This window comes from Capsicum annuum, chromosome 7 (assembly GCF_002878395.1).
Source record: "Capsicum annuum cultivar UCD-10X-F1 chromosome 7, UCD10Xv1.1, whole genome shotgun sequence".
Lineage (NCBI taxonomy): Eukaryota > Viridiplantae > Streptophyta > Magnoliopsida > Solanales > Solanaceae > Capsicum > Capsicum annuum.
The window spans coordinates 160,780,746-160,794,924 of NC_061117.1; positions in this window are offsets into that span (position 1 = coordinate 160,780,746).

The following is a 14,179-nucleotide window of genomic DNA, read 5'->3' on the forward strand; positions in this document are numbered from 1 at the left end:
AGCAATCATAGGAAAGGCCACCTGTCTCTATCTTCAAACTCCTCTAGACAAAATCATATCACAACGATAAAGGAGTATCCAACCTCCATACTAACAACAGGGCAAACCATCCTTGAGGGAATGAGCCCATCATACCGATGACATGAATCCACGACATCTCAATATCAACATCAACATCAAAATTGCTCTCAAATGATGAAACAACCATAAATGAAAAATGAACCTCAAACTGGTCCATTTCACAAATAGGTTATATCGAAAGGGATATCTAAAAAAGAATAATTCACAAACCAGGATTAAGTCTAAGAATCTCAAACTAAAAAATGGGCAACATAACTAAATTGTCAACTCAAATCCATAAAAATTATGGAAGGTAAACTTACCTTCAATACCACAACACATACCCAAACAAATCTAATACAACTAACCAAGAGGGAATACATTCAACCTCACCAAGCTAGGGGAAAGAAATAACTAAATTAGGCTACATCTACTCAAGCCACCAAATAGTATCACAAGAAAATGAAAGTCTTACTATATAACACTAGTCTATACAGCTAGCCAGGGAGAATGAAATTCATCATGTAACAACATCAAGTAATAACATCAAGTAATATCAATAACCTCACACAGTGATAGAAATAGGAACAAACATATCAATATCAACATACTGAACAGGTGGTACCAAAATGAACATTAATGTCATGTACCACTCAAGAGCCATAACAGGGCTAATGTACCAAGATAAATGGGACTCGAACCCAAAACCATACTCATAATGGAAAAACATCAATATAGATCCACTCTATCAACTAATAAAAGAAATAAACCATAGAGTAGTAACATAATTATAAATTAAAAAATAAGGCACATCATGATCGATATAAATTCATCAAGGCATATAATTATCAATGGGTATAAAAGCCCCAATACACATAATAAGAGATAAATGTGAGAAGTAAAAAACTCCAATCTTGGCAACATTCATAGTAACATGATTTACGAGCATAGGGAAAATAAATCAAAATGATTCTAAATTGGATTGACTGACAGAATCATCAACTGAGGCACCAAGTGCACTATCTATAACTGAAGATGTCACAACATCACGAGGTAATCTAAATGAGCTGAATAACTGGAAGTCATGTCAGGGATACTCTCTAGACTAGTAGTCAATCTCTGTATAGTGGTAGTATTTCCTGAAACATCAATATAGAGAGTACACAAACTAAGCCCAAATTGATAGCCAACCAACACAATTATAAATCCACAGGAGAAAATAATTAACCCTATAAGGAACCCATAAGTTGGTGGGTGCAGACTTTCGTAAAAATGATCGACATATAAATATCCAATAACTGAACTTATCCTTAGTAAATTTTTCATCCATAATCCATGATGAAAGTTCAAGGTATGTATCGGGTGTGCATCTGAACTAATGGATAATAACAAGCAACCAAATATCCGGTTCAAATTGGAAATAATGGATTATAAAAGATTCCACATAAATTACATGCAAAAAAGCTTATTACCACTTTGAAACTCCTAGTAAAAATTTTTATCAACACCATATTATCCCATCCATAATCACAAATAGGTACCAGGCTCAAATTAAAAGTCATAGAAATCGTATCATCTCAAAAAACAAGTCATCTTGTATGTATCCATCCTCAACTATAAACTAATAATAAATTTATAAAGGATGTCATAAATAGTAAAAAATAATATCTCTAACCAATGCCAGCATCATGAGAGAAGTCATAATAATAATAGCAATAAAGTATATAGTGGACTCAAACTAGAACTGAAATATATTTACAAATATAAGCATAACCTTCGAACAAGAAGAAATCAAGTGTTCTAAGTCAAAGAAGACCTAAGATAATATCCTTATGCAGGTACTAAAAGCACTAATACTAATCCTAAAGGATGATACTACACTCTATTAGTAGAGAACAGGCTTGCAATCTTCAAAAAATAGGGCCTTAACTGTAACGACTTAATTTTTGGTGATTTTTCTGAAATATTTTTTTTTTGGGTGATTTTTTCATTTTACCCCTCCCCATGGTTACTTTGCGGTATTTTTAGGGTATTTGGGTTGTTTGGCATGATTTTCAATGCATTGTAGTGTGAAATATGTGAAATTGTGGGTTTAGATGGCTTAAAAATCCTTATAGTTAACATCAGTAAATATTTATTGATCTATGCATCAGATTGCAAAATGGACTGCGCTAGCTAATTCAAAACATCAATTTTAGGTTGGTTACATGGTAGGTTTTGTTTTAATGCTTTCTTATATAATTTTTACCTATGGGTTTGAAAGTTATAAATTTGGATTTCAGGGGCCAACTTTACGAAAAATGATATTTTTTCCAAAAACTGATGTCGATATGGAGTCTAGAGCATCATATTTGGTATAGTAGCATGGATCGTTTATGTTCTAGGGATTTTTGATATTTCTCAAAAGGTCCGCAAAGACTTAGAATTCTCTAAGTCTTTAGCCGATGCACTCGCTTAGCGATATTTTGGTCGCTTAAGCAACCCAGCTGTACTGTAAAATATCACATACACGACATTTTTGTTATGTATGAGACCATCCCATTAGTGACAACTGGGTCTCTTATGAACGCTAACTTACAGGCAAGATATCATGTATGCTACACCTTGTTGCTTAATCAATAGTCGCTTAAGTTACACAATGATTGCTTATGTACTACTTGGGTCATTTGAATATCCCTTTTATGCCTTTTCACCTTTTTTTGAGACTTAGAGCATGGGGTCTCGAGGTTCTGAGCAATATCATCCATTTCTAAGCTAGGTTGAGCTCCAAAACACCTATTTCTACAATTTTTCTTTAACTTTATCATTTAAATCTTTTATAAGTGCAGACTTAAAATGGAATTTTGGGATTATAGCCCGAAAGTCTAAAAGATTGTAATTCTTTAATTTAAACCCCAATTTTAACCCATTTTACTTGGGTTTTCTTCAATGAGTTTCTTTAGTCACGGGAAATATATTTTTGAAGTAAACATTCAATTTTACCCTTCTTTTTGGAAAACTTATTTTAGGGTTCTATGTTTACCTCGACTCAAAGTTAGGAAATATGGGTAATAGATTCTATAATTCAATATTTTAGTTGGTTCTAAGCCTAATAGTGGGTGAAAAGCTCTATATTTAAAGCTTTTTGGATAGATTTTTGGTTGATCATAATGTAAAAGTATGCTATACGTTTGGGATTATATCATGTAAAATATGTTTAGGTTATTCATGTTCCCGTGTGGGGCCTATGTGGATAATATTAGGTAGTTTTAAGATATAATTTATTATGTGTGACTATGTGGGGTCTTATCTGATTTTGTTTGTCTTATATTTATATACTTTTATTTAATTGTACTCTTTTTTGGTGGAAAGGCCTAGATTATGGGATTTTTATGGTTTAATAACATTTCATGCATGTTTTACTTGATGGTTTCTGGATTATATTAGATCATGGATGATTAGTTGATTTGAGAGTATTTTTGGCTGACATGGTTGGTACATTGATTGGATATTATATATTCTTATTTTGGTTGGTTATGATCATTACATCCTCAAATCATATTTATTCATGAAACATTGTTACAAATTTGGAAATATTAGGAGCACTAGAAACACTGGCTTTTTCTATCAGAAAATGTAACATCATTATAACCCTCTTCCCAATGTATGGGCCAGAGAGTGGATATAGATATTGGTATTGGATATTAGTTTTATAAGGGTTGATGAAACCCTCATAGGTCCTACATTAAAATACCTTTTATTTTGGTCTTTAAAATTTCTCAACCTTTGAGCTCATTGCCTAGGTTACTATTGGACCTTATGAGTCATAGGCTGTCCTGACGAGTCATTGGGATGAGTCATAACCAAATAAGCAAGTTTGTGTCTTAATTCTGCTCTGAGTACGAGTGGCTCACTAAGAGCTATAAGGATATGTTATGAGTCATTAATATTAATTGTTTGGTGTCCAGTGTAACTCCCAAATTGAGTGTTGTGTTGACTATGACTGGTCCCTATGAGTAGTAGGGTCCCATTACGAGTGGTGTCGTTGAGTCGTCAGGATAACAATGTAGCATTCCTTTGTAGTATTGCCATGGTTATGACTTATGGTGATGAGCTATAAGGATAATAGTGTAGGGTGCCTTGGTTGTACTTCCTTTGTTACGACTCGTGGTGCCAGGTCATAAGGAGATTTTATGAGCCAAGGGGTTGACTCATAATCAAAGGCAACCCTTTTTTTGATTTTTAGTTGAAACAAGGATTGGAGAATTTTTAATGTTTATGAATTGAACAATGTTTTACATGGTATATAATTATATGATTTCCAATTTTTAAATATGGTTTTGATCTAATGGGTTCATGGGTATGGTGTATGAACTAGGGAATTGTGATTTTCCCAAACTTGTGATTTTTTAAGTGGTTATGACCCCAACCATATAATGTGAAATTTGTTTTGATTATGCAAACTATGGAAATTTATAAAATTGATCTAGTCTTTAACTATTGCAAGATACAAAGAAGATTTTAAAATACAAGGGTATGATTTAATGAACAAAGGGAGTTGGTGGCGCCCTTTGTGTATTAATGAACAAAGGGAGTTATTTCTCAAAGTTAACGGGAATTTTTTTGGCATGTTGTAGTTACCTTGATAGAGTAATTGGTATGACGATACCAATAAATGCCTTAATGTGGAATGTGGTTAAATGAATGGGAATGTGTGATATTTGTTTTAATTGGGCTTTAATAAAGGTTGTATAGGTGAGTCATAAAATTGAGGTCAGAGTGATCAATACTGGAAAACGCATTTGTTGATGTGGGGGTCAAAGTGACAAGGGAGGTTTGAGTCACCCTCATTATTATTTCAATATTAGGGAGGTTTGAGTCTTCTTTTAATCATTATATGATCGAGTTCTTAAGTTACCTTTGTATATGTTGGGAAGTTTGAGTCTCCCATTTGAGTATATAAGATATTATTCTCTAGTTCGTGCGGCTACATGCACTGGGGCCTGACCAAGGGGTGAGATCTGAGGCCCATATAGCTTGTGGGTACTATTATATGACAGTTGAGATACACAATTGATGCTAGAGTTTTGTAATGCATGTTAAGCTTACCTTGTACCCTATCCTAATATTTAATATGTACATATATGTTTATGCATTTGACTATGTGCATTGGTTTTGAATGATTGTAATTGTTGATTATGTGTATATGTTATTCTTATACCGAGTTATATGCTAGCATTCACCCTACTAACAATCATCGGATGTTGTATCCCTATGCAATGTAGGAATAGGTCGTATTCCTACTCTTCCTGCTTAGTGACTTGGATTTGAGATCAGCTGGCAAGTTAGATTAAAGTGGTGAGATTCCATACATCGAAAGACTCCTTTTTATTATTATGGTTTATTTTACTTTTAGACTATTCCTTTGGATTCGGTTTTTGGCTATTGTCGGGGGCATGTCCCAACACTTTATTGATATTCAATCTTGGATCATAGTTTAGAAGGCTTTATTTGGATTACCATGTCCATTGGGCGACGTCGGTTAGTCGTTTGGCCGATTGTCAGGGGTTGGTTCTTATGCATTTAAAAATTTCTTAGACTATTCTACGGTATCTTATTATATGTTTGAAATTTAGCCAACCAGGGCATGTGGTGTATTTTTTTCGGTTAGGTGAAGGGGGTGGTGATCTCCGATCATCATGGGAATCGAGAAACCCATTATGGCCAGACCTTGGTTCAGGTCGTGACAAAGGTGGTATCAGAGTCAAGATTTGTGTCATTGGGTGTCCAAAAACACATATCGAGTGGAGTCTCTTTTATAGGTGTGTATCACACCACACTTATAAACGGGAGGTTACAGGACATTTAGAAGAATTTCTCTTTTTTGTTATTTTGTTTCAAGTTTTAAAGACCTGAACTAGGATTTGGCTGTGATGGGTACCTCTAATCCCATGTGGACCATAGATCACCCCCACCTAACCTATTAAACTCTACAATGTAAATCAACGGATGAATTTGGAACATCTAACAAAAAATATACATATATATATAAATATATATATTGTACTGGGATAAGGAACAAGGCTTAGCATGAACTTTGAAAACCTTAACTGGGCTATGTTGCATAACCATCATATAATAAGGCACCCATGGGCTATATGGACCTAGCTCTCCCCTAGCAGGAAGGGCCCTAATGTGTGTAGCCGCATGAATCAGAGAATATCCATATCTGTCTATGCCTTTATGGAGAACTCAAATATCTTGTCATAATCAAGGTGAATTAAGAACCAATGTATACAATATGGGGGACTTAAACCTCCCATTCATATATTCATTTAGGGGACACAAACCTCCTAGTCAGTAGACACCCTTATCGGCTAGCGTGATTTCTACTGTTAGTCCTTTGGAATCCACTTTTATGGCCTAGCTACACATGCCGCTTTAAATATAAATTTAAAAGTTCTTTACACATGTGCACAACTATTAAGCCAATTAATTACCAAAGGCATCCCATTTGTATCATCATACCAACCCAACTTGCAAGTGTACAACATGCCATTGCCATTATGAATCAACTTTTGGACTCGAACCCATAATCTAAACAAAGACATTAATTTGATTCAACATTAAAGGACACAAACCCATTTAGCCAATTAAACCACCAAGTTTATAATTCAATTCAATTTACTCCAACAAGGCCTTCAAGAAACTATTTACCAATCATCAAAATTCATAGGCAAATTCCTTAGTTCAAAACATAATTCAACATGTGACAAGATCATTCTCATTGGAATTTTCACTAAAAGGTTTAGGGCATACCATTATCAAACCATTATTCAAGCCAGAAACCATCAAGTTAGGGTTAATCCTAACCCTTTAATTTAAATCACAGTTCCAAAGCACCCGTATGTGCAAAACCATTATCAATACATGTACAATCACAATTTAAACCATGAGAAAATAATACTCAACATCATGTATTAAAACTCTAAACCATGGTTTTCAAAACCGCCATTAATAATTCATGAACTACATTTAAAAAACATGATTTTTATGAACTAACAATGAAGGAAAAGTCACATGACTGAGTTGCAAAGATTCACAGAGGGATTTTAATCCTTAAGCCTCTAGATGGCCACCTTGAAGAAGCACTAGACCAATCATTCTTGAGAAGTTTTAGAGAGAGTTTAGAGAGTGTTTTTAATCTTCGAAATTTTACAATAAAATCCCAATAAGGCTTATAAGACGTGGGTTTTAAGGTCTTGGGGTGGGAAATGTCCAAACTACCCTCAACTTAAAAGCCATAGAAAATTTGACAGTGAGTAAGAGTTTTCCCTCCAACTCGTCACCACATTATGTGAGTGGTATCCTCAAACAATCAATAAAACAAAATGTTGGACACCATTTTCTATCCAATATATGACTCCCTTTCCCAACTTGTCACAATGCTATTCAAATAGTACCCTCAAGTTATATACAAGGCAGATCACCAAGGGCTAGACATTGGACAACTACGATTGGACTCATCTCTCTTATTATATAAACGTATTACTCGTATGGAGTATATCATACCAATGATAAATCTTTTCCAGAAACATACTAACCAATATACGACTAGGGTCCCTAGACCTGTGACCACACTATACACCTAGTGGTATGAGTTGTTTGATCAATAGAAAGTTTAAGACTCAAGGATTTTGCAAAACTCTCTCAAATTCCTATTTGTTTGCTTTTTAGATCATGCCTTTTTAATGATCTGAATATTGTGGAATCTCTTCTCTCCCACTTGAGGACAATGTTGATAGAACATGACTTGCTTATGAAGTATAGACCCAATCTAGGGTTTTAATCCCTAATTTCCCTATTGGAGTTCCATCGGTCCCCTCTAGTCCTCCTTGAACTCCTTAGATTAATGTATCAAATATAGAATTTTGTCAGTACATTCATATGTTGGCTCAGTTGGTAGTTTCTCAGTCTTTGTGTGTAGCTTCTGTTATGCCATCTTCAAAGGCCACAAAGGTTGGCTAATTTATAAAGTTAAGTCCTCATGCGCTTATTGGTGTAGGGTTGAGGAGGATCCTCAAAACTCTATCAATGAGTTAGAGAATATCTTTTAAGTTATGCATGATTCTAATGCGGAGGGTGTAGAATTCATAGCCTATCAACTGAAGGATATAATACACCATAGTATGAGGAATGGGAACAGTCTAAGAGAGATGATGTTTAATCAATATTGTGGGATGATTTCTCTAGTACATTACTAGACCATTTCTTTCCTCAAGAGTTAAGGGACACAAAAGCTAAAGTGTTTGATAATCTAAAGCAAGGTAGGATGACGGTCAAATAGTGTTCCTTTAAATTCTATTAGTTGTCCTGATATGCTCCTGAGTTATTGTCTAGTATGAGAGCTAAATCCAGAAATTTACTTCTAGGTTATCCAAAGATTTGATCTTAGAGAGTAAGGCTACCTTTTTGTATAAAAATATGAATATGTCCAGATTGGTTATATATATATGCAACAGGTTGAGAAAAAAAAGAAGAAGCAGAAAAAGATAGGGTAGAGGCAGAACAAGCAGATTAGATTTTGTAATCAAGGTATAGGTAAGTAGCAGACTGTTAGAGATGGTAGAAAGAGGTCTATAAAGAAATGAGGGAGTTTTGGTTCATACTTTACAACTAGTTCTCCTTATTTAAAGTCATCAGGTAATCTTTGTTCTAAGCATGACCATGGATTAAGGGCACAGGATGTATAGTATCAGGCTGGTAGGGTACAGTCCGCTCCATCATATACTTGGTGTAGATTTTACAGGTAGGTGAACCATGGGTTTTGTGAAGAAGGAAGAAATAGGGGTATTGAATGCAGACATAGGGATTGTCCTTCTAAGGTTCCTTTTGAGCAATAAGATTGATGTTAAATCTTCATCAACTCCTACACCAAAGGATGCTACTTATATTTCTTATAGCGACACTGGCCATAATCGCTTGTATGCCCTTTTTACCCGTTAGGACTCTGAGGTATCTCTCGATATCATCACTTATATGTTATCACTCTTTTCTTATGATATGTATTTATTCCTTGATCTAAGGTCTACTTTTCTTATGTGACCCCATTTGTGGTTGTATATTTTGGTTTTGATCATGAGTGTATTTCTGATGCATTTTCTATTTCTACCTAGTAGGTAACTTTCTAGTAGCTAAGAGAGACTATAGGGGTTGTGTGGTATCTGTTGTTGGTAGATAAACTCTGGTAAATCTGATAAAGTAGCCATGGTTTATTTTGATGTCATATTAGGGATGGATATGTTGCACTCATGTTATGCCTTCTTTTATTGTCAAACCTATAAAGTCATGTTTAAATTCCCTAATGAGCCAATAATATAGTGGAAAAGGGGTTCTCTAGTGCCTACGGGAAAGTTCATATCATATGTTAGAGCATAGAAGTTGATTTCCAAGGGATGTCTCTATTAGTTGGTTAGGGTTAAGGATTTTAACATGGAGGGTCCTTTATTTCCATCCGTTCCCGTGGTTAATAAATTCCCTGAGGTTTTTCCTGATGATTTTCCTGGAGTACATCCAATGTGGAAATTATTTTTTGGGATTGATCTTGTTTGGGACACTCGGTCTATCACTATCCCTTCTTATAGAATGTCTCTGATTAAGTTAAAGGATCTTAATGAAGAATTAAAAAACCTCCATGACAAGGGTTTTCTTTATACTAGTGTGTCTCCGTAGGTTTATCCTATTTTTACATTTCTTAAAATGATGGTTCCTTTCGAATATGCATCGATTACCATCAATTGAATATGGTTATGGTGATGAATAAGTATCCTCTTCCCTGGATTGATAATTTATTTTGCCAGCTTTAGGGTTTTGGATGTTTCTCTAAGATTGATCTTCGATCTGGCTATCGTCAGCAAAATTTTAGGGAGATGGATCTCCCTAAGACTAATGAATAGGTTCTTCTATCAATTTCATAATTTGTTCATTATTGTGTTTATAGATGATATTTTTATGTATTTCAAGAGCTAAGAAGATCACACGGACCACCTCCATATTATTTTGCAAACCTTGAAATATCAGCATTTGTATGTTTTTGAAGTGCTAGTTCGGGTTGAAGGTTGTTACTTATCTAGGTCATATCATTTTTAGTAAAGTGATCATGGTGGATCAACAAAAAGTTATTATGATTAAGAAGTGTCCTAGGTCCATGACTCCAACTAATATTTTGAGATTCTTGAGTTTAACCAGTTACTATAGGAGATTTATGGGTAGTTTCTAGACCATAACAGCCCTGCTAACTAAGTTAACCCAAAAAAGGTGAAGTTCTGGCGGTTTGATGCTTGTGAGGGTAGTTTTGAAAAGATGACAGATAAATTGACTTCAGCTCCAGTTTTAACTCTACCTGACAACACTAATGGTTTTGTTGTCCATTTTGATACGTCCCTACGGGACTTGGTTATGTGTTGATATATCATTGTAGGGTGGTGGCCTATGCTTCTAGGCAGTTGAAAGTTCATGAGGGGAATTACCCAACTTTTGCTTTGGAGTTATTAGTTGTGGTGTTCACATTGAAGAATTGGCATCACTATTTGTATAGAGTCCATGCAGATATCTTTTCTAATAATAAGAGCCTTCATTATATATTCACCCAGAAGGAGTTGAATCTCGATAGAGCAGGTGGCTTGAGTTTCTAAAACACTACGACATGAGTCTCCACTATAACCCAGGTAAAACTAAGGTTCTTGTTGATGTTTTTGGTAGGTTATCCATAGGGATTTTAGCTCATATGGATGAGGATAAGCGAGTTTTGGTGATAGTTATTCACTGTTTCTCTAACCTTGGAGTTTGTCTTTTGGACTCTGAGGATAGTGGTATGTTTTTGCAAGAGGTCGAAAAGACATCTCTTATTACTGAGATAATGAAGAACCAGGTATTAGATCTTGTCTTAATAAAGATTAAGAAGGAAGTGGGATAGCAAAAGCTTGTAGCTTTTGTGATTGGTGGAGATGGTATCTTGAGGTACCAAGGTAGATTATGTGTTCTCGATATAGATGGGTTGAGAGAGAGGATCTTGGTTAAGGTTCATGGTCATATTAAGTCATTTATCTTGGTTTGGCAAAGATGTATCATTATTTTTAGGAGATTTATTATTGGAACAATATGAAGAGAGAGTGGCAGATTTTATAGCTAAATGCATGGTGTGTCAAAAATTGAAGGTTGAGCACTTAAGGCATGGTGGGTTAACTCAAGTGATTGTGTTTCCTGTATGGAAATGGGAGATGATTAATTTGGATTTTGTTACCGGTCTTGCTCGATCTCGGAGTAAGTTTTATTCGATTTGGGTCATCGCGTATTGGAATACCAAGTCTACTCAATTTTTGCCAGTGAGAACTAATAATTTTGTAGATGATTAAGGGAAGTTGTTCCTAGAAGAGATTGTGAAGTTTCATGGGGCACGTATTTCTATTATGTCAGATCGTGGTACTCAGTTCTTATCACACTTTTGTTGTTCGTTTGAGAGAGGTTTAGGAACTAAGTTAAGACTTAGTACTGCTTTCCAACCACAGTCAGATGGGTATGTGGAAAGGATTATTTAGATATTTGATGATATTCTTTGAACTTGCGTGATTAACTACGGTGGAAGTTTGGTTGATCATTTTTCTCTTATAGAGCTTGCATATTATAATAGCTACCACTCTAGTATTATGATTACTCTATTTGGGCATTGAACGTTAGAAGGTGTAGATCTTTTATTAGGTGGTTTGAGGTTGGAAAGGCAAAGATGTTTGGCTCGGATTTGGTTCACCAAGTGATGGATAAGGTGAAGGTGATTTTGGATAGACTAAAAGCTGCCCAAAGTTACCTAAAGTCCTATGCGGATGTAAGGCGTAGGGAGTTAGAGTTTGAGGTTAATGATTAGGTGTTTTTGAAGGTATCTCTAATGAAGGAAGTAATGCACTCTGGGAAGAAAAAAAGCTCAGACCTTGGTATATCGGCCCGTATTTGGTCTTGAAGGATAATTGTAGTGTTACATATGTATTGGAGTTGCCCTCTAGTATGAGCTCCATTTATCTAGTGTTTTATGTTTTAATATTGATAAAGTGCGTAGGTGATCTGTTGATGGTTATTCCTATGTATGAGATGGGTATTTGGATTTCTTATCTTAAGATGAAGCCTCGATTGAAATTTTAGATCGGCAAGTTCGTCAGTTGTAGATGAAGAATGTAGGCTTTGTACAGTTTCTATGGAGATACCACAAGGTTGAAGAGGCTACTTGGGAAGCCGAGGAGCACATGATGTCCAAGAATTCATTCTTGTTTTCCACTCTGGATAATCATGCTTAAGGTATGCGTTGTTTTTATCATATTTATTTTCTGACTTTGTTAAAGGACAGAGTGATTTCCTTGGCATATTATGAGTTTGTTAAAAGTAAAAGCAAAGGTATATGGAGTCGAATCTTGCTAGCAATTTTCTTGACCCGTCATTCGATGATGAATGATCTAATTAGGAAATAATTAAACACCCTAAATTTTTGCTCTTGAAAATTTTTTGATCTTTGAGATCAATGCCCTAGTTACGACTGGTCTTAAAGAGTTGTAGGGTATGCTGGCTAGTCATTCGGATAAGTCATAACCAAACTTCTTTGAGTACAAGTGTCTTACTAAGAGATGTAAGGATATATTACAAGTCATTAGGTGTAATCGTACTGTGTCAAGTGTAAGTCCCAAATTAGGTTTTTCTTTGACTACAACTGGACCATACGAGTCGTAGGGTCCCATTATGAGTGGTACTATTGAGTCGTAAGGATAACAGTGTAGTGTGCCTTGGTGGTAATGCCTTTGTTAAGACCCATGGTGACGAGTCATAAGAAGAGGTTACGAGCCAAGGGCTTGTCTCTTAATCTAAGGCAACCCTTTTTCAGCTTTTAAGTTGAGGATATTCTAGACATTTTTCCTCTTACCCAACTTGAAACCCACTTCTTATAACAACTTTAAGGTGTCATTATCTCTCAAAAACTATCTAATTAACATCTTAAATACTCCAAAATTATCAAGGTTAAGAACACTTAGGGTTTTCAAGAGGTTTGTCTATTAGGGCACTGAAGGGTGTTTTCTCTTTGTAAATCTTACTATTATAGGCATGGTACTCTTCCCTCGTTGTTAATTTTGTAACAGCATATATATTAAAGTGTTATTCACATAGAATTATTTTGGTTTTGAAATAAGGGTTGGGGGAATTTGAATGTTTATGAATTGAACATTTTTGCTCATGGTTTATATATATATATATATAAATATATATGATATCAATGTTTAAATTTTGGTTCTGAACTTATGGGTGCATAGGTATGGTGAATGAACTAGGGAATTATGATTTTCCTAAACTTGTGACTTTTGAGGTGGTTATAACCCCAACCCCATAATGTGAAATTTGTTTTGATTATGAAAACTATGAGAATTTGTAAAATTGAACTAGTTTTGAACTATTGCATGATGCAAAGAGGCATTTGAAATACAATTCTGTGATTTAATGAACAAAGGGAGTCAGTGACCTCCTCCATGTATTAATGAACAAAGGGAGTTGGTTTCTCCATGTTAATAGGTATTATTTTGTCAGGTTGTAGTTACATTACAAGTGTAGTTGGTATGACGATACCAACAATTAATGCCTTAATGTATAATGTTATTAAATAAATTGGAATGTGTGATACTTGTTTTAATTGGGCTTTAATAAGATTTGTGTAGCTAAGTCTAGAAAGTGGAGTTCGAGACACTGATACTGGAAACCATATTTTCTGACGCGGGGGTCAATGTAACCAGGGAGGTTCGAGCCCCCTTATTGTTATTTCATGATTAAGGAGGTATGAGTCCCCCGTAAATCATTATATGATCGGGTGCTTGTCACCTTTATCTAAGCGTTGAGGTTCAAGTTCCCCATATGCATATATATGAGATTATTCTCCGCCTCGTGCGGTTATATACATAAGGGAAAAACTAGGAGTGAGATATGAGGCCCATATAGCCCATGGGTACTATTATAAATTGGTGTAGCTATACAATCCAAGCTAAAGTATTGAAATGCATGTTTAGCCTTCTTCCTTATCCTAATATGTGATATATATATATATATATATATATAT